Source organism: Colobus angolensis, unplaced genomic scaffold, assembly GCF_000951035.1.
Source record: "Colobus angolensis palliatus isolate OR3802 unplaced genomic scaffold, Cang.pa_1.0 Scaffold179, whole genome shotgun sequence".
Taxonomy (NCBI): Eukaryota; Metazoa; Chordata; class Mammalia; order Primates; family Cercopithecidae; genus Colobus; species Colobus angolensis.
The window spans coordinates 3,971,705-3,998,458 of NW_012114921.1; the positions used below are offsets into that span (position 1 = coordinate 3,971,705).

The 26,754-nt window shown below is 44.7% G+C and overlaps 1 protein-coding gene across 1 annotated transcript in view; it reads left to right on the forward strand.

Moving 5' to 3' along the window:
* Positions 1 to 26,754, forward strand: part of TENM4 (teneurin transmembrane protein 4) — a 787,916-nt gene that overhangs the window by 598 nt on the left and 760,564 nt on the right. The gene's annotated exons all lie outside the window — the stretch shown is intronic.

Genomic DNA, 26,754 nt, shown 5'->3' on the forward strand with positions numbered 1-26,754 from the left:
AGGCAGCGCCGGGCTTCAGCGGCTGCAGCCTGCCCTGCGGGGCAAGTGCCGGCTGCAGCAGCCCCGCACGGGCGGTGGTTGGAGCTCAACCGGGAGACGCGACCCGAGCTCCTCGCCCTCTGCAACCCGTGGGTCGCCCGCGTCTCCTCACCGGACGCCCGGCCGCGGTATTGACGTTCGTCTCGGAGCCAATTGAGGCTGCAGCCGCCGTATGGACGCTTGGAGGGCTCCCGGGTGTGAGTGTGACTGTGTGACTACTCTCACCCCCAGCTTCGGGAAATGTGCCCAGGGTTGAAATGTGATCACCGAGCTCCTTAGTCATTTTAATTGCCATTTTTAAATGCGGTCGTTACATTGGAGGAGCAGACGGGAAGGTAGTGGGGCGGCGTGTGTGTGTATGTGTGTGTGTGTGTGTACACACACGCCAACAGAGGAATACACAACCAACTACTTGGGTGAAGGGCGAGGGGTTCAACTAGTGAGTCCTTCTTGGCGGGGTGGTCGGGCGACTTAGCTGCCTGCTGCCCGCCCCTTCTCTGACTGCCCCCGCCTAGGCGAGGTTGGAAAGTACTGGAAATTCAACTGCGTGATCCTTAACTTTGGAAATTGGCTCCCCTTTCAGGGCAAAACGTTAAGGCGATTTATGCACCCGCGTCCATGTGGATAAGTGCATTACTGTTCATTTGGGTGAGGAGCCCTCAACAGTACCGCGCCAACCCCCCACCCTATCTCTAACTCCCTCCCACCCCCTAACCCTGGAGAGAGGGTTTATAGAGATGCAGTTATCCGTAAACCATCAACGCACTGAAAGGGGCGCAGGGAGACAGCCGGGGTTTTGCTGGAACCTGCATGCTGGCTTGGTGTTTGACTAGCACACAAGATCACCCTGCTGCTTTGTAGAAGGTGGCAGTGGGGCACGCTCGGGATTCCTATCGCCGGGGTGGGGGGTGGGGGGAAAAGGGTGCCCATATACTGAGCTCTCAGGACGCGTAAGGAGAGAGATCTGCCGAACGGCATCGCGGGCAATTACATAAGCTGCTTGGTGATTACCCGGAACTGTGATGCCAGCACCCGGTTCTCGAAAGACAAGCCTTAAAGTTTGCCTGCTTGGGGAGTGTAAGTACCGGGGCGCCCCCACCCCGGCCCGGGTAGCTAGGATACGCCTCGCACCACGGCGCCCACTTGTGCGATGGGCGTAGGGTGCTGATGCTGCTGTCCCCCAAAGAACCGGTTACCGAGGCAGGGACTCGGTGGGGGCATCCGGAATTGATCGCAGAGGAGGAGTCAGTCAGAACTCAGGTTTCGTTGAGTCTTCAGAGCTCTAAGTCTTCTCTCGGAGGTGTTGGAAGGCCTTCCAGGGAACGCCGTTTTCAGAAACTGACTTGGTGTCCTGGGGAGCCCCAAAACCCCTCTTTTCCGCCCTTCCTGGGCGCCCCTCCTCGTCTTTCACACCCTGTGCCCTTCGCGTGTTTAGAAACCTGCCCGCGGTGCCTGGTCCCCCTTGGAGATTCCCAGGCAGCCCAGCCATCCAGGCCCAAGCTGGCAAGGGGTTAGAGGAAGTAGAACGCTGGCTCCGCCGGGCTGCCACCCTTACCTACACCTATTCCTGGTTTCCTGGGCTAGCCCGGCGCTGATGGGGACGGGATGGGGCTGGGGCCGGGTATGGCTTCAGTCCCCTCGCCTCTCCCCTCTGCAGACAGCAGTTTGCTTCTGTTGCGTTTATTCTCCCCGTCTCGCCGCTTCCCTCCAGCGCCGCAGCTTGTGTATCACGTTGATAGGCGTTGATAGAGAAACCACAGTAAGAGTGTGCTTTTAAATCTTGATTTTCGTCTGTAGAGGGATAAGCCACCCCAGCCCTGACAGAGCCGTGGGGAACGCTGAAGTCTGGGACACATTGGCCCTGAACTCCTCCCTTCCCCCCAGCCCGCAGTCAGGAGATGGTGGTGTGCATGGGTGGGGAGTGTTTTGTTTTTGCCACATTCCAGCGTCCTGAAACCTCTCGTCCCCTCCCACTGAAATCCCCGATCTGTCTGAATCTGTTCCGTGCTGTAAAATAAATCCTCCCTCGCGCAGACCTGTGGGGCCCTTCGAATTTCCTGCCGCTGCCATGATCCTTAACAATGCGATTGCAAAGCCAGTGCTCGGCTGGAAAAAAATCCCCAGGTGCCAGGCGGCCGCGCCTTGACCTTGCTGAAGGAGCCTTTAGCCCGGCTACCAGAGGGGCTCTGTTCCAGCCGCGGGAATCCAGGAAGAAGGAGGGCTCCCCGGAGGCGGCTGGGTTCGCTCCCCGGACAGGGCGGGAATCGGGTCGCGGCGGGGACGGCAGAGGGGGAGGGGACGGGACTCCGCCGCAACCTGTTTGCCGGCGCGCAGGGCCCGCGCATCTCCACTCCCGCGCCCCGGCTCCTCGTGACCCGCCTTTCCCGCCGGCCTCCAGTTGTCTTCGGGGTACCGGAGTCGGCCGCGACTCCCTCGCGCTCTGCGCCGGAGTCCGCGGGACACCACCAACTTTGGGCTCCTCGGTGGCCAGAGCCGCGGTGCGAACCAGCAGGGCGGCCGGGTGGGCGGGGCCTGGGCGGTAAACTGGAGCCGAGACTACAGCATTCCAGGCCAGGTTCCAGCTGCAAGCGCCGCGCGGCACAGTGTTGAGTCCCGGCCGCGCCTTTCTCCCCTCCCCCGCCCGTCCGCGTTCCTCCGCACTCACAGAGCGCTTCGGACGCCCTGCGCTTCGGCTGCCCTGCGCTTCGGCTTTTAGCGGGAGCCCTTCTCGTCAAAGTTACGAGGGGTGTTTTCACTGGTGGTGACAGTGGGAACTAGTTTTCTGCGCGCCTGTGTGTGTGTGCATTTGTGTGTGTGTGTGTGTGTGTGTGTGTTGGGGAGCAGAGAGATTTGCATCAGAGGCACATATAGCGCAAAAAACGGATTTTCCCTTTCCAGGTGTTCTAAGGGAATGCTGGGGAAGAATCCGTTTTCTCTGGTGAGGGTGTTGTCGGGAAACCCTTACACTTAGTGGAACTAGACCTGTTGGAGCTGATTGCCTAGAGTGAACGGGTGTCTCCCTTAGCGGCACCTTGCGTGCAGTGGGTCCTTGGAAATATTTGGGGAACTGAAAGTCCTCAAGAGATTCAGCCAGGACTTAGGGCATAGATGTTCGTGTGCTTTTAGGGGAGTAATTCGGAGAAGCTTTTATTCCCAGCATGTGTCTTGAACTGAGGGGAGGGCAGGTTGCGGAGGGCTTGTGGAATTGCCATCTTCTGTGGTGGGGAATCGGGGACGGAGAGCTTCGGTTTTCTAGAAAGAGTTCTTGGATTATTCCTCTGCTCGCGTCCTGTTCTCATCAAGGCCTCTGTTTGGGGGTGGAGGTAAAGTGGTGCAGTAAGCCGATCGGTCACCCTAGTAGACCGACCTTGACCAGTGCGAACCCCAAGGGGCAGAACTAGTGCTTGGTCTGAACAAGAACCATCAAAGGATAGTTCTGTAGTGAGTGGAGTGGCCTGGAATATGAGCTAGAAGGCTAGGTATTAGAGTAGTGGGTTCCCACGGACTCACCTCCAATAGAATCTGATTCTATTTGGTATAGTCTCCTCAATCTTTGGTGGTTTTGTGGGAGTAAAATGATAGGATGTGACTTTAATCCCTTAACTATTGGGTTGGAATCATGGCTCTGTGAGCTTAGGCAAATTGTCTTTGGAGCTTCAGTCCTCTCCCCTGTAAAATGGCACAATATTGTTTAGTTTGCAACACTGTCAGTATTAACATCGCTAAGGCCTCTGGCATACTGTGGTGCCTTCACAGATGATTGTACCCTTCTACCTCCTTATCCCTTTCCAGGAAGCATCCTGCATTTGTTGGGTGGAGACTGGGCAGAGAAATCAACAGCCCCAAAAGAACCACCAACCTTACATCCAGCCTATTTAAAACCAGCTTCAAATGCTTGAAATGAAAATATCTTTTCTTTTCTTAGGAAAGTCATTTCCAGTTTTGTTAGAATTTGTGCTTCATGGAGTCCCTTTCTCTGACAGAGTTGCATCCTCATGCAGATTGGCATGTTACATAACCCAATATTTCCAAATCAAAAGTTACAAATAAGGGAAAAGAAGGTGATTAGGAATTAAAGATTGTTGGGCAACATAAGCCAGAGACTCAATTTAAGATGCCAACTCACACTCTCATTGTGCTAGAGGTTGAAGGAAAATGAGATTTGATAAGCACCAGTGGTGCAAGTCTCCACCTGGGTACTTAGCCCCTGTCCTGGTCTAACAAATAGCTACACAGCCCCAGCCCAAACCTTCTGTAGTTCCTGTCCCAGTACCTTCTCCCACATCCGTTAATCTAAAAAGTTAAACAAAAGAACAATAGGATTTAAATCACCTCCTTGCAGATTTGATTCCAAGAACCTAGCAGGGTAAATCAATGTCAATTCTAGATCTGAGGGGCTGATTTTTACCTGCCTTCTTACATGGTCTGTCAGCTTGGCTTTTATTGTAACTGAAACCTGAATCACTCCATCTTTGCTTTGCACTGACAGATGGGCTGTGGGGGCCACTTTGAAAGTAACATGCCCCAGTTCTTAGGGAGCCAAGCAAACACAGATCCCTGAATGTTCTCTATAAGGAAAATGTCTAATGAAACAATGTAAATATGTGTGCCTATTGCTCCCTGGGTTATATATTTATTACTTTTTTTTTCTTTTACAGTCTTTATTCTAATGACCAAAGTAATATGTGCTCACTGTAGCAAATTCAGGCATTACACAGAAAAGCAAAGCCAAAATGTTACACCCACCATTTTGAGTTGTACCTTGTGACTTTATGAATGTAGAAAAAATGATGAGATCCTAGTATAATGTTTTGAATGCTTATTTTCATCTAATGATAAAGTATGCAAATCTTTTCATGCTCTAACTTTTCCTCCTATGGTGATATTTGTAATACTACATAGACCCCCAATGTTATAGTACGGCAGATATAATTTAATGAGTACCTAATTTTTTGACTTTGTGTTTAGTTTTCATTTTCCATTATAACAAGACTGTAGTAACCATCCTTGTAGATACTGTGCAGTTTTAGTATTTCCTTAAGATAAATTCCTAGAAAGTAGCATTTCAGGGTTAAAGGCAGATACCATACTAAAGCTTCTGTCACACATGAAAAGCAGTTAGGTAAACCGTGATGTCTTCTTCATCTTTTTAACCAGAATATGGCTATTTACTTTGCAGTCCCTTACAGGCTTGGGAGCCCAGGTGGTAGAAGAAGGCAGGGGTGACAGTCAAACTTCAAGCAGGGAATTTGCATAATTTTGAGCTGTTCTGCCCAACTGATACACAAATTCTTTTTCCAAGAACATTTTTCTTCCCTGGCTCTTGGAATCATCACTTTCTGGAGTGCTTCAGCCAGCAATGGAGTTGAAATATGTAAATATGTTCCTCAGCATTGTAGGTGGGGCTGGCTCCATGGTGAATGACAAACAGTTCCTCCGAGAAGAGTGTGTGTCTTCAGCATTTGCTGAGGCTGTGGATTTCCCCCTCCCACCTTTTTCCTTCCCTTTGGTTCAGAGGCCTTAAACTGGCCTGAGAGATCTTACAAAGCAAACAGTTGAGACTCTACCCCACAGCTTATCTCCACCTGCTGTATGGCATTTTACTGGGAAAAATCAACCCAACGGAGTCTCCCTTCACAGTCCCAGGGCACAATCAATCAATCAATCAACATGCCTACATGCTATTTTGAAAGTGGAAATTGTTAGGCATCTTGTCCCCTCCTTGCGTGGTTCAGTCCAGTCAGAGGGTGCTTTTGCCAGTCCCCCTCCTCGTGTGGAATTTCTGTGACCCAGAAAAGATGCATTCCCTGTAGTTAGATAGCTAGTCATCTAACAAAGAATTCAGTGGAACCAGTGGGGGAAGTCCGGTCCTCCCATTTCCAAGGTGCCCTCATGCTCAGCAGGAGACATGAGGAGTTCCTTTAGATCAGGTAGACAGGTCACCGCAGGATTGTTTCACAGTATGGTCACCACAGAGGGAGCCCTCTCTGTTGGTTGACTCTGACTTCAGACAACAGTTTAGATGCTGCTTTGATACTTACGCCACTCTAGTTTCACTAGGGAAGGTGAAGGGATGTTTCTATTCTTTGTCATGTTCTGAACATCAAATCAGAGCTTTGCTTTCATTTGGAAAACAGAAAGGAAACAGGCCGTATGGGATCTCCAGAGCAGTGGTCAGCACCCCAGTTCCTTTTCCTGTGTGTTCTGCACTCGCTTTACACAATGGCAGCACTGTAGCCTCACCCAATAGTGCAAAAGGGTATCAGAGGCAATTGGTTAATCATTAAAATCCTTAAGAACATTAGGTTTTAAGAATGTTTTTCTTTGAAAGTCGTTTTTCTCGCTGTGGGATGAGTGTTGATTTCTGAAAGGCTGGTCTTGCACCCCTTGAAAGTCAAACAAAAGGGTTGCAGTTAGTACATTTATGGCTTTGGGTAAACTTTGCCAATTCCTGATGCCACTTTTCCTCACTATAAAATTGGTTGGGAGAAGCGAGTGGTTTCCATGTTTTGTTAAGTTAGTGCAATCTCAAACTCTAAGGTGCACACCCCTAGTTCTGGAATCTTGTTAAGATGCAGATTCTGCTTCAGTTGGTCTGGGGAGGAGCCCAAGAATCTGCATTTCTCGCCAGCTCCCAGGTGCTGCCATGCTCCTGGTCCATGGTCCACACATGGAGTAGCAAGATTTCAAGCTATCTACTGCTCTGACATTATTTCAAAAAGTAATACTCATGATCCCTGGATGTCAAGAGGAGTTGCTTATATTTGTAGAATGGCACTATGAAGTGTCCATTCTTTCATTTTAGATTTGGGGAATAATCTTTATTTCCACAGACAGTGGAAATAAAGTGCAGAGGGGCAGAGTCAGTCCTCTCATCCTGTAGTCATATAGGAGGTGGAAAATGAGGCAAGAACGAACACATACTCAGTGTTTTCTGTGTATCAGAGAAACTGAAGCTCAGTAAGGCTGAGCCCAGGGTCACACAACTAGAACTAGCATTTGATGATAGGCTTCTCTGTCTCCTAAATCCTTGTTTCTCCTAGAATGGCAACTTTGTAACTTTCAAGAATGCCACATAATTAAAATTGATAACTTAGCAAAGCCTTTTCCCTTTAGAGGTCCTTTTTCTAGGCCTACTTTGAGAGTGGATCGAGACATGTAAAAATTTGCATCATTATCATGTAAGCAATTAAAGTGCTTAAGAGCTTAAAAGCAATTTGTTCAAGTTGGTTAAATATCCACCCTCCCCAATCTTGTTTGTATTATTAATTTACTCATCAAACTGTGACATCAAAACTATGGTGAAGGAAAATTTCAGTATCTTCTGTTTGGTAGAACCTTTTAAATGCGAAGGGCTTGTATTGATGAAGTCCACAGTGAAAGGATCCAGTTCAGGGTGAGTCAGAGAAACCAGCTTTTTACTAAACAAACCCAGCTCTGCTTTGGCCTCCGGATGAGAACTGATCGTTTAAACGTTTTATTAATGTGCAATTATTCTGAGAACCAGTCAGCAATGCAGCTCTTTGCAAACATTAATTAGCTGATCCTCACATCATCCCACATGACAGACAAATAGCATTAACCTTGCATTTGAGAAAACAAATGGACACACACAGATGAGGGAGGAAGAGGGCAGCTCTTGCCTTGAAAGAAATATGGTAGAAGTAGGTGGAATTAGAGGACCGCATGAGTTTTTTACTTTATCATATTTATTGAGAAACGCACTAGATAATCTAGAGCTATTCTATGCAGTATAGTAGTCACTAGTCACATTTTAAACTAAATTTAATTAAAATGAAACAAAGCTAATCATTTATTTCCTTGCTTGCACAAGCCAGATTTCAAGTGCTCAAGAGCCACATGTGGTTCTTGTGGCTCTTGAACCACAAGTGGTTGCCATACTGGATGGTGCAGTTACAGAACATTTCTATCACCGCGAGATATTCGATTAAGGCTGGGATTTAAAAAAATGCAAAGATCCTTGCCATTATGAACTCCAATGTAAAATTTCCTAAAACAATAGCTGACACATGGCAACTACTGAGTAACTCAAGTTGTGGTAAAGTTCTTTGGGCTAATGGTTAGGGACCCAGCTTCTGGAGCTAAAGGATTGAGTTCACATCCTGGGTGTGCCACGTACTGAATGTATGACTACAGGTAGATGACTATTTAAATGATGTATGACTATTGGCAGACTATTTCAATGCTCTATGCTGATTCATGCTGCATTTTTCACTTGTCTTATTAGCTAAGATTATTTTTAAGGCAGTGTTGGATCCTGGAGAGGGTGCTGGGAGACAGGTACTCTCCTTTGCTGCTGGTGGAAATGCAAATTAATATACCCTTTTAGGAAAGCAGTTTGGCAGTAACTGTCAGTAGACTTTGGAACACTTATTCCCTTTAGTCCAGTATTCTGATTCTAGGAATCTAGCCAAAGAAAATAATCAGAGATGGGCAGAGAAGATTTAAAAATAAAAATGTTCATTGCAGTGTTAGAAGTGGGGAAAAAGGTAAACAGTTGGATGGAATAAGTAAAGTGTGGCCGAGCCTAACAGCGGAATATTATTCCAAGATTACGTGTTGTTTTGAAAATGTGTTTTGTGACAAGGGAAAATGCCGTGATAAAAATTATGTTTTAAAAAATACTAAGTGCTATACTGCTAACCCCCAAAAGTATTTTTAAAAGTAGATATTTGTTTAAGCAGGACTAGAGAAATAAAGTACTGAGCAGTAACTTATGAATTAATAGAATTTTTGATGGTTTGGGGAAGATTGTTTTGACTTTTTTCTTTATTAAGGTTTGTGTTTTATTTATTTATTTAATTTATTAACTGAACTAACCTAAGAGAATTGGCAACTGTGTGTCCCTGTGCTCTTTCTGCTATCGAATGCCTTAGAGACTCCTAGCTGCTCCAAATCTGTTTTTTTTCTAGCATGTTTGGAACTTCTGGCTTATCTATTCTAGAGTTTGTCTGCTTTCAAGACCTAGATGTTCTTTCTAATGTTAAACCTTAATTCCTCTTTATGGCCATTTAAGTACATTTCTACATGTAGTAGGTGATTCTGACTGAGCAGCATGGGGTATTGCAAAATACATCAACTTCACAGATGGAAAGAACTAGGTTCAGGCCCTGAACTATCATCACCTCCTTGCCATGGGACCTTGGGCGACCCTTCTGTGCCTCAATGTCCTCATCTATAAATAGAGAAGCAATAGGATCTATCTCATATCTCACGGCTGTGTGGATTGTGTTCACGTCAGTGGGACATCTGGCACATGGGTAAACGCAAATGTCTTCCATGCCTGGGGTGCAGCACCCTCTAGAATGTACACTCCTTTAGTGCTTGTACCGCTCTCTTGAGATTGTAGGATCACCACTCTCCAGAAGAGGGAGAGGAGGCATCATGTGGTTACTCAACATGACCCCTGCCATAAGGGCTTTGAATGGCAGAGCCGGGACCTGGACAGATGTCTGACAGACTCCGAGTCTTGTGCTGTCTCTGGTACAGGTTTGGAAGTTCTGTTCCCATCTGGCTCGTCATATTTTGCTTATTGGTTTCCCTGGGCTGCCCTTCATTGTGATGCCATTAACCCCTCAACATTTCCTAGCCCTTTTTTTTTTTCAGGTTGAATGATTAAAACAAATATGCCTAACTAAAATGTAGTCCTACATTGCTAAGTGACAGCAGCCAAGCCACATTCCAGGAAGAATGTAAACTGCTCACTAGTGGTTCAGCTCACTTTTTGCCACCTTGAAACAATGTCTCCTCCCAAATTTCACCTCTTGGCAGCTTGAAAGAGGCACTAAATTTGTCATCAGCTACAACCCCCAGTTCTCTCACTTTCTATCTATGGGACCTTGGGCAAATTACTTAATGTCTGTGTGCCATAGTTTCCTTGTCCATAACATTGGGATAATAATGAGTCTTTGGCAGGGTTGTTGCTAGGATCATCATGCAAGAATCTTTGTGACAGTGTTGTGAGTCCTTGCCATCCTTGAATCAGCAGCATTATTTCCAAAGCTTTAGAAGTAATTTATTGAGGTACCGCTAAGTCACTGCTTCCTTTTTCTCTGCTACTGATGGTTCTCCCACATATTGCAGTTAAGTAAAATGCTTCCTAAGGCCATATAAGACAGTGAAAAAATGCCAACAGGTTTCAGGTTGAATTTTCTGCTTTGCCACCTACTAGCTGTATGCATTCAAGCAAGTTCCTTAGATTCTCTGAGCTTCCATCATTTTTTCAGTTAGAAAATAGAAAATAGAAGTGTCTACCTCCAAGGGTTGTTGAAGTAGCTTGGGTAGTGCCTGCTAATCGGTGTCTATGTGAATGGTAGCTCCTGGCATTGCTCTTTTCCTCACTATCTCCCCACCGCTCAGCCACTGGTCCACTGGCTCCTGCTTCTGGATCCTGTCAACGCAGTCCAGTGGTGGGTGCAGGTGCTTATTGGGGAGGAGGCGGGAGGGGGAAGGATATGGATGGCAGGGTCTATAGGAGTCTGTTGCAGGTTATTTCAGGTCAGACTCTGAGAGGACCCCTAGCTTCCTTGCCCCCTGAAAATAAAGTTGCCTGTAGACATAGAAAACCCAAAGGGCTCTAGATTTAGACAGCAGATCCTGGCTCAAATTCTAGCTCTGTTTCTTTGTGACCTTGCACCAGCTTGATCATGTTAAAAATGAGAAAGATATTCTGCCTGTTTCTCTGAACTGCTGTCAGGCACTAGATTTAGAGTTACTTGACGCTGACTGTGCATTAGAATCACCTAGGCGCTTTTTACCAAAGAGCAGCACCACGCCCCCACCATGGATTGCTTGACAACTGTTCCAGGTGAGACCTAGTCATCAGAACTCTGTAAAGCTGCCCAGGTGATTCTAAGGTACAGCAGGGCTGAGAAATGCTGCATAGAATAGAGCCTTACTAAATGTTAGTTTCCTCCATTTTCAAAGCAGCATAAAGGGATCTTATATTGAGTAATTTATGTATGAGGTGAGTGGCCTAATTTGTTTGAGCCATGGGACTACAGATATGGTAATCAAGGCTTCTTTCCCACCCCTGCCCTCCTTTTTGGCAAACTGGGGCATTTGGGTCAGAAAAGTGGCCTTACTCAGCCTGTCCGCTTCTCATTCCAACACAGCTGCCTTCTGAGTGCTGGGAAAGGCCTGGCCCTTGCGTGGAGATGTCATGATAATCCTTTGACCTACTTTTGTTTCTTTTCTGTTCACTTCTGGGCTGTGCTCCATTAACCATTCATGCACAACCCTCCACCAAGCTGGCAAGGCCTCAGGATTCTTCAGGTGGAAGAGGGAATGCTCGATTTCTGTCCGCATCCTATAAAATGCTTATCAGATGATAGTAGCTTTCTAGGGTTAGTGTCAGAGACTTAGCATGACCGAAAGGCCTGGAGACTCTTCACTTCTGCATGATTTGGTGATTTTGCATCTCTTAGACAATAAATTTTTGGTTGAGAAGTACTACTCAGCGGTCTGATTTTTTCTTGAGATCTTCTCAAACTCACCTCAAACTGGGGAAATGTGTTGTATTTTGGAGAGGGCTTTTAACATTTAATGTGCATAGGCCCCACCTGAGGACTTATTAAAATGCAGATTCTAATTCAGTGGTTGGGGAGCATGGGCCTGAGCTCCTGCATTTCTGACAAGCTTCCAGGAGATATTGATGCCACCAGTCTAAGGCCACACTTGGCTTAGCAGAGCTCTAAGACTTTGGTCTTCCTTCCTGCTTCTGCTTCATTGAGTGAATGGAATCTGTCAGTTTTGTGCAACTGTTTGTCAGTATTGTTGTAGCCTCAGTGGAGGCAATTGTAGTGTGAAGTAGACAGAGTAAATAGTGGCCATTATCATCATGCCGTGGAAAGATTCCAGTTCCAGGTATTATGTTGTACTCTTCAGGCTTCTTTTATATCTTCAAGCACATTAAGCCTCATGGCACATTGTGGAATAGGCAGTGATTTTTATTACTAGGATAAGTATTACTTCAAAAATTTTATAACATTTATTATGTTTTTGTTTAATGTGGTTTTCTTCTGATTATGACAATAATGCATGTAAACAACAGAAAATTTAGGAAACCTAAGATAACACAGAGAACAAGAAAAAATAACCCATAATCCTGCCATGGAAAGGTAGCTTCTCCTAACCTTTTGGTTTTCTTTCTGTTATAGTTTCTATGTAAAATCCTAATTCTCACCACTACCCTCTCCCACCATAATTTGGAGCACATTACGCACATTGTTTTGCAACCTTAATCTATCATGATCATTTCCCCGTTCCATTAAGTTTTTCCTCCAACATGACGTTTAATAGCTATGTAGTATTCCATCATAAGGATACACCATTATTTATTTAACTAATTTTCTACTGTTGTTTTCCATTTCTCACCACCATAAATAATGCTGAGATCAGCATTTTCATGTATTTGTCTGTTTATTTTCTTCAGTCCAATATCTTTACTTGAAATTTCTAGGTCAAAGATAATGCAGCTTTTAAAAGCTTCTGACAATGTGCTGATCCATGATGGGCCTGTGGAAGCATGGAACCCAGACCAAGTTCCCTCTAGTCTAGTAGCAGTTTGACCAGGGAAGTTTTCATCATTCTTGTGTTGTGTAGGGAGTTTCATCATTCCCATTTTGTGTCACCAGGATACTAAGGTGGCTCTGGAGAAGCCCTGAGCAGACAGTCCCCGCTGCCACTTCAGCTTCTGGTTCGTGTGTGCTATTCATGTGAACTGCATCACACTGGAGTAGATGGTCATTAGGCCATTAAGATTGATCTAGACCATATCTTGCTTCCTGGATCTGTGAAGGTATCTGCAGTTTTCAAGGAGAGAGGAAAAGGGGAAAGAAAGGTACCAATACTTTGTCTATCAAACTCTAGATTCATGTATCCAACTGCCTCCTTGATATTTTTATTTGAATAATCTTATATGCATCTCACACCTAGCACATCCAAAACTCATCTTCCCTGAAAGACCTGCTTTACTGGCAGTCCTCCCCAGCTCAGCTGATGGTAACTCCATTCTTCTGGTTCATAGGCCCCAAATTTTGGAGTCATCTTTGACTCCTGTTTTTGTTTTCATACCTTATAACTGAACCATCAGGAAATCATATTGGCTTTGCTTTCCAGACATAACCTCCCAGCAGACCACTCTTCATGCTCTCCACTGCTACCACCTGGGTTCATCCCTGATCTTCTCTCACCTGGATGGTCACGGGATCCTCTTTGTTGAATTGTGTGAGGCATTTGGCCTATATTATCTCCTTTATTCACATGGAGTTGAGTAAGGTCTTGTTAGTCCTCATTTTCCAGAGGGGCCACAGGGACTCAAAGAGTTTAGACATCTTGCCTGAGGTCACTCCACCAGTGAGTCAGGGAGCCAGGGTCCCTACAGAAATCCACCTGGCCTTAAAGCAAATGTTCCTCTCCAGGAAGTGCTGGTTGTAAGTTCATGAGCCATGGAGGGGATGGGGAACTTGAATATCTTAAACCTGATGGTAGGAACAAGATACACACCATCTTTTGATGTCTGACTTGTTAGCTAACATTTTTAATAGAGGATGTTTATCCTCTCCTCACATCTGCCTGCACTGATGACCAAAGCCTTGTATCAAGAATTAATTTTGGAAGGAGATACTCCTTCATAGCCTACCCCTGAAGGTGGGAAATAGTGTGGGGAAATTCATTCTAGACCGAGGTGTGGGTGATGGTCTCGAGGCATCAAAGTAGGTTTCTAAAAGACCCCCACATTTTGGCATGTGTTTGTGCACAGGTGTGTGGGCACACACCTATAATTTACAGCACATTCCTAGAACTTTTTAAGTTAAAGTGTTGCCTTGTTCACTCTTATGGTTGTTATTTCTTGATCTGTTGTTGTCACATGTCTCACTGTTCTTTCTCCTCAAAAATCACGGAATTGAATTCATTTGTTCAGAAGTGGACCCCAGAGGCAGGCAGGCAGGCAGAGACCGAGTCACATAGCTTATACCAGAGGGGTGGGAGCCAGGTCCATGTGAGCAGATCCTGCCACCTGAGATAGATAGGCCATTTGTGCCCCTACTGTGTGCTGAGCACAGCAACTCTGCCAACAGTCTTGTTATGCTCCATCACTGACTATATGAGTAGTGTTGCCAGGATTTGAATTTGGATTAGTCTGGCTCTAAGTCTGTATTCTTCTACTTCACCTTTCTGGGACTCAGGAGAACATGGCCAAGAGTTTAGGGCTAGTCTCTTAGTAGCTAAACAGCAGTCTTTCCCCGAAGGCTCCAGACATTGAGATGGGCCAGGGATATGGGGAGAGCTAGCTTTAGTTCAGCATCAGCCAGAACATCCCAGAAGGGATTGGACAGCTTGTGGAGAGAGTGAGCTCCCTGTCACTGGAGGAGGGTAAGCAACGCTGTCAAGTCTATTGAGAAGCTTCCTGCAGGGGGTGGGAGATTAGACTCAATGTCCTCTTGAACAGTTCAGTTACAGAATGGCTGGGTCCTTTGGTGGACTCCTCACCTTGATCCTTAGCACCGTTATTAGGTATACCAATTAATCCAATCAGTAAGGGCTTGCTGAGTGAACTGGAGTAGATGTGATTCAAGACAGAAAAGCAGGAGGGTATGCCACTCAGATCTCAAGGCACTTAGGATACAGTTAAAGGTACTACTAAGACATTATCAGTTGAAGAGTCAGACTGACCTCAGTTTAAATCTGGGCTGAGCCACAACTAGACCAGGCTTTCTCAACTTTGGCACCCCTGACTTTTTTTTTTTTTTTTTTTTTTGAGACAGAGTCTCATTCTGTCTCCCAGACTGGAGTGCAGTGGCATGATCTTGGCTGACTGCAAGCTCTGCCTCCCAGGTTCACGCCATTCTCCTGCCTCAGCCTCCAAAGTAACTGGGACTACAGGCACCCACCACCACGCCTGGCTAATTTTATGTATTTTTAGTAGAGACGGGATTTCACCATGTTAGCGAGGATGGTCTTGATCTCCTGACCTCGTGATCTGCCCACCTCGGCCTCCCAAAGTGCTGGGATTACAGGCGTGAGCCACCGTGCCTGGCCTTTTTTTTTGGAGACAGGGTCTCGTTCTATTGCCCAGGCTGGAGTGCAGTGATGTGATTAGGGCTCACTGCAACCTTGACCTCCTGGGCATAATTGATTCTCATGAGCTTAAATGATTCTCCCACCTCACTCCTCCAAGTATAAGAGCTGGTACTACAGGCATCCAGCCATCATACCTGGCTAATTTTTGTTTTGTTTTGTTTTGTTTTGTAGAGACGAGGTTTTGCCATGTTGTCCAGACTGGTCTCGAATTCATGAGTTTAAGTGTTTCTCCTGTCTTAGCCTTCCCAAAGTGCTGGCATTATAGGTGTGAGCCACTGTACCTGGCCAACTTTGCCACAAATGACCAGATAATTCTTTGTTGTAGGGGGTGTTCTGTGAATCAGGGATGTTGAGCAGCATCCCTGGCCTCTATCCACTAGATTCCAACCCCTCCCCCACCAGTTGTGACAACCAAAAATGTTGACAGACATTGCCAAAAGTTCACTGAGCAAAGACTTGCCAAGATTGTCCATCCCTGGTTGGAAGCCACTGGACTAGGTTGTATGACTTTTGGCAGACAAACTAAACTCTTGGTCTTAGTTCCATTTTCTTTAATGTGTGGCAGCAATACCTGCTGTAAGAATGAAATGAGATAGGATTAATCAAGCTTCTACCAGGAAGCCTGGCACAAAGTAGACAGACACATCTGAGAAAGAACCCTGTCACCCAGGTTAGTTGGGGAGGCAGGGAAGCTTCAAAAAGTGGGAAGCATTTGAGGTCAGACTTGAAGGATGAGAACATATTTTCCAAAAGGACAAGAAGTATTGTGATTATTATTATTCCTCCTACTTCCTCTACCCTTGCAGGCCTCCTCTCACTTGCTGGTCCCTCCTTCATCTCTCCTATAAAAATCAACCAAAGGGACTCTCTAAATCCTCAGCTTCCGGAAACAGGAGATTTGGTTCTGGCCTCACGGTTAACCCTCCCTGTGCCTGCTGCTCCAGGAGTGCATAGACCCACCCCCTTGTTCTGGAGCAGGCAAAGAATGACCCCTGTTTCCCCATCTTGTTAAGTATGAATTGGAAGTTTGTACCCATGCAGTTTCCCTGCAAAAAAAAAAAAAAAAAAAAAAAAGCACTGAGTAAGCATTCAGATCTGGCTTGAACGAGACAGGAGCTACAAATGCAGTTGAATATTTCATGAGGACCCTTTCAAACCACATGCTCTGTTCTTATGGATGGTATGGGGGAGGGAGCACAGGCTGCGAGTCAGACCATCTTAGTTTTAGCCCTGACTCTTCAGTGGAACTTTGCGGTAGGAAGTGTCTTCACTTCCCTGGGTCTCGGTTTCCTCATCTGTATGACAGCAGGGGTGGGGGTTGCAACTGATTTGGGATTTATTGTGAGGGCTACAGGAGATAATACAGGTAAAGGATCTGGCAGGGTGCCTGGCACATAGTAGGTGCTTAGTCAGTGTTACCTCTCCAGTTAGAATCTTCTTGTTCTCCTCCCAGAATTTGTGCTTTTAGGGACAGCATAGTCTTTCTGGATGACACAGGCCAGTGGCATGGGACTCCTTGAGGGATTGGGTTTAGGACAGCCTCCTGGCCTTCTCCTTTTAACTGAAGCTTTGGGATTGGGCCTGGCATCCTTGGAAAGCTCACCAGTTCATCCCCTTTAGAAGACAGGATATAAAGAATTCCCTCTGTTTTAAATGGCCCAGCTGAGCATACTTTCAGTTTAAAAATAAGTCAGAAGGCTGTTTTAAAATGTAGAGGTGATAAGCAAATATCTGCCTTACCTTTATACAAAGATGAGTGATTAGAAGAGCCAAAATAGAAGCCCAGAGAGGCTCCTGGGCCACAGTCCCTGCCCCAGGCTCAGGCCCAGCCTCAGGTCAGACCCTCCCTCCCTCTGTTCTACCAGGGAGCCAAGGTTGCTGTAAGGAAAACAAGAGGAGTGTGGTGTTTTGTAACTATTTTTATACCTACATCAGACTTGATGTTAGTGCTTCTGAATTATTTAACATTTTTCTTTCTCAGTTGGCCTCTCCAGCGAGTTTCTCTCTCGGGGTGGAGGGAGTTGTTTTATAGGCAACCATGGAGGCAGACAAACATTGACTGCAGGGCCTCTGCTTTTTTGGGGGAATGACATTCTTAGGTATCCTATTATGAATTAGGGGCCTCATATTAAACATAGGTGACAGGTATGATACATGGCAGGTATCTTGTCTCCATGTTATAAACAGAGAGGCTAAGTAACTTGCCAAAGACCAAACAGCAGGAAGTGAGGCAGTCAGGATTCAAACTCTGGTCTTTCTTACTGTAGAGCTGGTGCTGCTTCTACTGAGCTGGACTACTGCTGCTCTGTCCTTTACTGTGTGTGTGTGTGTGTGTGTGTGTAAGAACCAAGTTGGTGATTTGATATGGTACTCCTTAAGCTAACAGGCCCCTGTCACCGTTAGCTTAAGGCCCACAAACAGCATGGAGGTGAACAGAGTTGAGAAGATGAGCCTCAGAAGGCTGAGCACTGAGAAGCAGGGATGTGGTTCCCTTGCTTATCGCATCCTGGGGGAATGGGAAGATTGTCATAGCCCTAGCAGGAGGTCCCTTCATTGTACTTCGCAGGTGCCACGTGTGGGATGTGGGTTAAGAGCCCTTCTCTCACAGTCTAGCCACACTCTTGAAAGGGGTACCTGCACCTTGGACCTCATTGAAGGGGGCGATGGTTGGCAGCTCTAAACCACCCCGACAACAGGAGGGAATGAATTGTACTCTTATCTGCTACCTCTCATAATTAAAGTCCATCATAGACTTTTAATGGGCATTTTGAAATAGACATCCTGGTTTGAAAGGAATCCTACTGTAGATCAAGATCAGCCTCGCCGCAGAAGCACTGTCTCGCTGATAACTGTTTTTCTATTTCAGAGCCAGGGAAGATTACACGTTTTCCTTGTTCCGTTCCTTTAGCTCCTATTTAATTATTGGTGACCTCGAGATGACTCTCTTTCAAGCATTTAAAACTCCTCATTCTACCTTGTGTGAAAACCCTGTTAGAATTATAATATGAACTCTCTCTGGGAGATAGGCCTCTGCAAATTAGCTAGGGACACTTATTTCAAAAGTGCCCATCGTTATAGTTTCAATAAAATTCACTGGGGTAAAGCAGTTGTTAGTAATGTTAATAACAGCTGTATTTTGATAGGAATGCACTTTATGACTGTATCAAGCGATATCACATTCAGTTAAATAAAGTAATATTTGACACGGGTAAATTCCTTGATATTAAATTTCAGATAACTGTATGAAATACTAGGTTCTCCTTCACATACATATGGATGAAAGTGACCCTACCTTTTTTTTTTTTTTGGATGACTTTATTTATGAAAACATACAGACAAGGTAATGGAATGATATTCCACGATAGCCTCTTATGTGAAATAATTTGATTTACAGTTTTATAAGCATTACACGAATTGACCAGTGTGCTTTCAAATGCCTCCCCTTGTGATTTTGCAAAGAAGAAAGCAAAGGGAGAGTGGGGAGAGTCACATTTAAAAAAATAATTCACACATTTAAAAAATACTTCCTACCAGATACCTTTGTGCACTCCTCGACTCATCTAATGCACACACAAGCACTCTAGAAGTCCGGTTTTCACTTATAGCAAAGCTAAGTGAAAGCTTTGGAAGGTTTGGAAAGCTTTGGAAACTTCTGGAAGGTAAAATATCATCCCTGAGGCTACACTGCTGGTGGAATTAGCATCGCACCTGGGTTTACCTGACTCTGGAGTTCCTGCCCCTACCTCTGCCCCACCCTAGCTCCACGGACTAGGTTTCAAATATTTCCTCCATATCGTGTGGATGTGTGAGCGTGTGGAGGGGTAATAGCTTTTTTTATTTTCCTTTCCACCATAGAAGCAAATAACCATCCTCCCCCCGCCAAAAAAATAAAATAAAATAAAAACTGGTTTGTGTCCAAATAAGTTTGATAAATGCCAAATATAGGTTAATGTATTTTCATGCTGCAGAAAGTCTCAGAGTCTTCACTATGCTTATGTGAATCTCCAAGAGAGGCATAAATAGCACATAAGAGTTCCCAAACTTCTAATATGAGTTTTCTTTTTTAAAGTAAAACCATTTTTAGAACTCTCACAAGAGTAGGGTTTCTTCAGAAACTCTTTGGGAAGTGCTAACTTTGTGGATTCGTGAATCTGTGGGGTTATGATTATGGTTCCTGTCTTAGTGATATGGTCCAAGCAGGAAGCTTGGAGAGTCCTGCAGGGGCTGAGTGTTTCCCTCCTGGGAGGCTGCAAGCTGCCTCTCTTTCTGACATCTTAGTCATTCAGATAAATGAAATTCGTTTTTGTTCCAACCCTTCCCAATCTATCTTATGGAAAACATCAAAGTATTTAAATACAAAGAGTAAGGATTTAACATTTTTAAAAAGTGTATGTCAAATGATCAGGAGGGAGAAACCTTTACCATGGACTGGGAAGGATTTGCGTTGTTGAAAGAGCTAAAAGACAAAGATAGGCTTTTAAAATACATATATGGAACAAAGAGAACACAGTGGGTTGGAATCAAAATATTTAAATCTGTCTTATTCCATCAAGGGAACTTTAAAATAAATGGTTTCTCATTCATTCTCTCTCTCTCTCATTCACACACACATGCACATACGCATAAAATATCACATAGGAAGGCTCATACTCAACCCCCCTCCCTGCCCCCACCTTGTATCTTGAAGGAACTAAGGAATAATTTGGCTCACCTAGGTAGCTGGGGAAACTGAGGGCCCAGAGAAGGGGAGGGCTTTGCACCAACCCACAAAGCCAGTTCGTGGGACATCAGGCCAAGGAGTGGAGATGGGGATGGTGTCTGACATGCTTTGCACCCCTATTGTGTAGCAGACCTAATCTCTTTACCTCCTTATAATCTCTTTACCTCCTTACAACCAACCAGGTTATGGGTGTTATCTCCATTAAAGCGGAGGAAATGAAACTAGGAAATGTCAAGCAACATGACCTATGGCTAGTAACTGGCCTCACAGTGGGATCTGAGCCCATACAAAGTCAAATCCAGAATGTGATCACACTGTCAAGTCTAGAATGTGAGTCTCCTTTTTGCCAATCTAATTTTACCATCTCACCCACTATCCATCCCTGACTTACTAGACAGAGTGAGGTATCCACCCAGTTACCTTCTGATGAGTCGGGAGGGAACACATCCATCCCTGTGCCAGGGGTGTTAAGGCTGCCATTTGGAACATGGAGGAAGGGAGCTGACCTCTTACCTGTGGGTGTGAACAGCTTGACTACCCCATTCCCAAGTGCTCTGGTGGTTTATAAGCAGTAAGGTGAGTCACAAAGCAGACAAAGGCCACTGACTCAGCAGGTAGAGGGAGGTGCCCTCAGTTCTTAATTCAACATTGCCATGACTTGCTGGGAGTGGTTTTTGGTTCTTCCATGTGTTTTTGAAAAGCCAGGTAGGCTTTTCATCTCCTTCACCACTTTAGATGCGAGTTTGTCCTGGAGGCAGGGAAATGGCTCAGCTGCCCTCGTGGGCTCCTGTCCATCCTATGCTTCAAACAAGTATGAGCTAAGCCTATTCTAGATATGACCTGGAATATAAACAATCCAATGAGTTTGACTTCCCTCAGAGGTGGCACCTGGAGAGGCCATACATTTATTCAAGTGATGCCACCATTGCTAAACACAAGGCTGTATGTCTCTTTGGGAATTTGGGAATTCAGTCATTCGTTTATTCAGTCATTCAACTAATATCTGTTAAGAGTGTCCAGTTTCCAGGCACTGAAAAAGTGGTGGGCAAAGTCAGAGGAAAAGCCAACCCCTGCCTTCAAAGAGATGACAACCTGGTGGAAGACACAGCCATGTAATGGAGTAATTGGAGTGGGGTGTAAATGTACAGGGGACATACAAGAGCCACCTCTGCATAGGGGCAGTCAGGCAGGGTCTCACAGAAGAGGTGAAGCATGAACTGTATTGAAGGTGATTAGAGTTTGCCAGGGTGACCAGAGAGGACATTCCAGGTGCAGGGAATAGCATATACACATCCACAGGAAAATGAAAAATCACGTTGTTTCAGTTGGGCTAGAGCAGAGGATGTTGTGTTGGCTGGTGGAGCCTTATGAGGGAGAATAGATTGGCGGGATTCGTAAGAGCCAGAATTGGCCTTTAGAACCAGCTTGTAAGCCACATGGTTGGCTATGACTCAACAGATAGAAGTGGCGTCTTGCAACCATTAGTATAGTATTCTTGTTGTTTTCATGTTCCTCATACTGTAGTTTCAGTGCCTTTTGCTTGTTTAGGGAAATCCACTATACCCTAAAGGAGCAAGTTGATAAGAAATCCTCAGAGAGATATTCTAGATCGGTGCTTTTCAGTAGAGGTTTCTGTAATGATGGAAATGCCCTGTATCTGTGTCCTCCAATCAGATGCAACTATTGGACCCTTGAAATGCAGCTAGAATTGAATTTTAAATTTTCTTTGTATTTTATATAATTTGTTACTTATTTTGCATCCTTGTTTGTCATATTTATGTTTTCTTTCTATTGGGCAGTGCTAGTCTAGTGCGAGGAGACAGACAATCCCATTACTGAAACGTACACCATTTAAAGTATACTGTGGGAAAAGGGCCTTCCTTGAAGCCTGCACCCCAGCTGGGGAGAGTGCAATTAAAGAGTGACAAGATCCGCCTGAAGGTCAATAAGAAAGGCTTTCAAGAGGAGAGAACTTCTTATTACTGGGCTCTGAGGGTTTAGGCAATCTCCAAGTAGGAAAATGTGGAGTGATTCCCCCAGACAGAGAAGAGAACCTGAGAAAAGGTGTGGAAGCTCCAGAAAACCACATCCCTGGGGGATATGGGGTGAGATGAGGTGACCTCAGGACAAAAGAAGGCCACAAGGAGCTTGGACTCTATTCTGATGAAGCAAGGACACTTTAAATAGATGATGTCACATTGCAAGTATGAGCAGGCATATCATGAGCATTATCCAGGACTGCAGGAGACATACATAGTGTTCTTCAAAAGGTGATGTAATTCTCTGGACATGGGGCATAAACACCATGCTTCAAAGCCAAGGCTTTAGAGGCAGAATGCAAAGTTGAAACCTCTTCTACTTAGGTACACTTCTCTTTGCTATGTGTTGATGTTTACTACCACTGTGGTTATGTTTACCAACCCCTCTTGTGGTTGGTATTTCCTGTAAATCTTTAAGTCCAAACAACAGCATCTGGGCACAAGAAAGGATAAGAGGGAGCAGTCCCCTTTGAGCCATCAACAGCCCAGGGGAAGATGCTGAAGTCCAAAGAGGCTGGCTGACCTGCTCAGTGCTGCTGAGCTTTCTCTTGCACTACACTGCCTTGCCCTTGGTGGCAGAACTTAAGTCTCTGGGCTAAAGGAAACCTAGACATGTTTTCAGTGCTTCTACCTTTAAAGAGCAAAAATAAAGTTCTTTTAAATGATTTCTTCAGCACAACATAAATGTGCTAAACATTGACATTCTTATGCCAGCCCTTAGATTTGAGACTTTCAGTTAACTACTTTCCAGATATCTGTTTTGCCCTTAATGTTATACAGTATTGATATATTATTGATCAGGACCTCAGCCACAGTGTATCTTGGCTAAACTGTCCTAGGTTTCTAGCAAACGAGGAATGACTGTGTGAGTGGCAAGAAAGCATTGATGTTACAATGCCTGCAGTATCTGTCTTTTTGTGCTGCTGCCTGGTTAGGTACCAAAATCCTATCTGTACCAGAGATACAAGATGCAAACTTTGCACAAAAGCAGTGTTAGTAGCAGGCACACCCTTTAGGATTTGGAGCAGAGACCTGCAGAGGAACACTGAGCCTGCCATCAATTAATTTGTGACTTGAGGCAAATTACCTGACCTTGTTAAGCCTCAGTTTCCCCATCTGGAAACCTGGATCTTAATACAATCTCACTAGGTTGTTATGAGGGTGAGATGATACAATGCATGTAAAACTCTTAGCATCATATCTGTCGCATAGTAGAGTTACAGCTTCATAAACAGAAACTAATAATGTTAATTTTACCAAATTTTTATGTTATAACTAAAGAGTTTCTTTTGTCAAAAAGAGGCACATGAAAGGATGCTCAGTATCATTAGTCATTAGAGAAATGAAAATTAAAACCACCACGAGATACCACTTAAAAGCCACTCGAATGTCTAACATTAAAAAGACTGACCATACACATGTTGGTAAGGATATGGAGCAACAGAAATGTAAAAGGAGACTACTACTTCAGAGAACAGCTTGGCAGCTTCTTAAAACCATAAATACACATCTACCTTGTGACCCAACCTTTCCACTCGTAGGTATTTACCCCAGGGAAGTGAAAGCATATTTAGATACAAAGACCTGTACAGAAATGTTTAAGGCAACTCTATTTGTAATAGCCAAAAATTGTAAGTCACCCAAATGTTCATCAACAGGTGAATGGATAAACACATTGTGGTATATCCATAAAATGGAATGTTAATCAGCAGTAAAAAATAATAAATTCTTGATAAGCCCAACAACATGGATCAATCTCAAAATAGTTACAGTGAGTGGAAAAAGCCAGACTCAAAAGCATCTATATGCATGATTCCTTTTATAATAAATTCCACAAAATGCAGAGTAATCTATTGTGATAGAAAACAGGTCATGGGTTGCCTGGAGAGGGTGAAGGGGTGGGAGGAATTATCAAGGGGGATGGGGAAATTTGGAGGATGATGTGAATATGGTTACTATTTTGATTGTAGTGGTGTTTTCACAGTTGCATACTGATATCAAAACTCATCAGGCTGTGCAATTTAAACACGTACAGTTTATTGTATATCAAGTATAGCTCGGTAAACTGTTTTTAGGTTAATGTTCACTACAAGGAAAGACAAATAGCATCCTCATACTGGAGTCTGTTTACAAGATGATGAGTTCTCTTCAGATGCCACCACAGTGAGTGGAGTTTGACTCCCAACCCCAGCACTCACTGTCACCTTGGGCAAGCTACTTAAGCTCTCTGAGCTGGAGCTTTTCCATATGAAAGTGGAGATAGTAAGCCTACATCACATCATTCCTGGGGCCTTTGAAGGAGTTAATAGACATAAAGCCCTTAGCACAGAGTCTGACCTATAGTGGATGACCCGAATGCATGTCTATAATGATAGCATTATTTATTACTTTCAGGTATGTGGAATACTTAAATACCCTAAACCACCTGTAAACGAATGAAAATTCATGTGAGTCAACCTGGGTGAAAACCAAAATGCATTTTACTTCCTTCGGGGCATAGACATGAGTGCTTCCAAAGTGCTCTGAAACAGTTTGTTCTTTTTGGTTGATTAAACATGCTTTAATTTCACAGATCCCAGTTCTGTTCAGCAGACATTCTTTGAGGATTGGAAGGACTTCCCAAAGGAAGTGACTAATCATGGAATCTTAGAATGGGACGAGACAGGGACAACCCTAATCCAACCCTGTCATCTTACAGACATGGAAACTGAGGCTGGGGAAGGAAGGTGCCTTGTCCAGGGCTGCAAAGTGGTGGGGTGAGGAGTGATCAGGCCTCCTGGCCCCAGTCAGCATACTTGCCCCTGCACCACGAGGCCTCTCCCCTAAGCCAGGCAGCTTTCCACAGATAGAACGGTGGCAAGGTCAGCTGAGGCCGTGTCTAAATGATCAGAATTAATGGATTCTGAATGAATGAGGTTTTCTGCCCGAGTTTTAGGTTCAAGGAGCTCAGGAGGCACCCGGCCAAGGTTTTGGCATTTTTTGTCCATGATTAAGGCAGGGCTGCTTGGTTGGGTTCCGTGTCTCTGCTCAGCCCCTCTCTCTGTGATCTGTGTTTCAGATCCATTTATATAAGATAGCTTTGGGAATTACTGTTTAAAAAAATAGAAAAGCAAGTTGTGTTTTTATTGTTTCTGCCATAACATATAGGGCTCAAAGAGCTACATCTGTTTCCAGTAGCCAGCAGCTTGGAACGTTCCATTCTTAGAGGTCCAATTCCAGAAGACTGGCGCAGAAGAAGCTTTCGGCAGTAGGTTGATACCCATCTTGAGTTCGAGTCAGCATCTTTTACTTGTCAACATAGGCAGTAATAAGGCACATTCAGATGGCATCTCTACAGCCGTTCTTTCTCCTGGCCCTTGGACTAATACTCTGGGATTGGGAGGCAGGATGATTACAGTCCCTTGTCACAGTGTGAAAAGTGACACTCAGATTAGTTCAGTGGCTTCTCAAGATCACCAGCTACTGTGCAGCAGAGGTTGAATCCAGGTCTTTCAGTGCAGAGTCGAAAGTTCTTTTTATGTTCCAGGCCAGCTATTCTGGGATGTCTCTTAGGGCTTTGACTTTGAAGTTAGTGCTTTAACAGTGCATGCATATGCGTGTGTGTGTGTGTGTGTGTGTGTACATGTGTGTATATATGTACCCGTGTGTGTGAGTGGAATTGCAGGGCAGGACCAAAGGATCTTTTTCCCTTTGAGAGCAAAGTCAAGTTGAATTCTGAGGTATAGAGATAAATTATATGTATCTTGTGTTTCTGTTACTCTTTTTTTTGCTGTTCTTAATATAGGGTATATGAATAAGCTCTATGCAGAGCCACAAGGAATTGATCTTTCTTTTTCTTAAAATATTTGCTGTCTATGACTTATCAGTGTGTGCATGCATATGTGTAGATATATATGTTTCTCCTTTTTTTTTTGCAGACATGATTCTTTTTTTGTACATACTTTAGCGTGCCACTTTTAAAAGCAAGGCCATTCTTCTACATAACCACAATATGATGTTTATACCTAAGAAAACTAATAACAATTTACAGTTATCACCTAACTTGTAGTCCATATTCAGATTGCCCCAATTGTTCAAAAATGTTTTTATGGCTTTTTTTTTTTCTCTTCAACTAGGATACAAACAAGATTTATGTATTACATTTGGTTGGTATGTTGAACCAACATTCCTAATAAGCAGTTTTCATGAGCTAGAATCATCTCCAAATTAGAGTGAAACAACCCTCTCCAGCTGAGGCAGCTGTTAGGGGCTGGCCGTGAAGGTCTCATGGGAACCTTGTGTCTTCTCTGTCATGTCTGCTGACCAATCAGTAGGAGGAGCTGCACTCTTTATGTCAGGATGGTGCATCCCAGGGAGGCAGGAAAAGGGAAAGGCAGAGCTGCCTAGCTTCGTGCTGGAAAAGGCTATGGAGTCCAAGGAGCTGAAACCTGCAGTCCACAGCCAGCTTCTTAGGAAGCAGGGAGTTTTGCCAAAGGAGTTGTGAGCAGCCTGGAGTGTGAGCCTGTAGACACCTTGGGAACTGGGCACAATTGCTGGGGGATTTGGGAATCCTATGTGGTGAAATGAAAGCAGATTTGGAACACAAGGTGCCCAGAATGTGTGTTTTTACTCTGACTTCATTTTCTGATTCTCATTCTATTTTTTGGTTATAGCCCTTTGAAAATGAACCTACCCTTGTGGACATAAAGAAGTGGATTTTTATTTGCAGTAGCCTGATTTGATGACCCTTAGTTATTACCACATCATTAGGACATGCTGTAACTAGTGCTTCACAAAGGTACCCACCATGGGTGCCTCTAGCACCTGCCCTTGCCTTTGTTATGTAGTGACTCATACCTGTGTCTGCCTTCC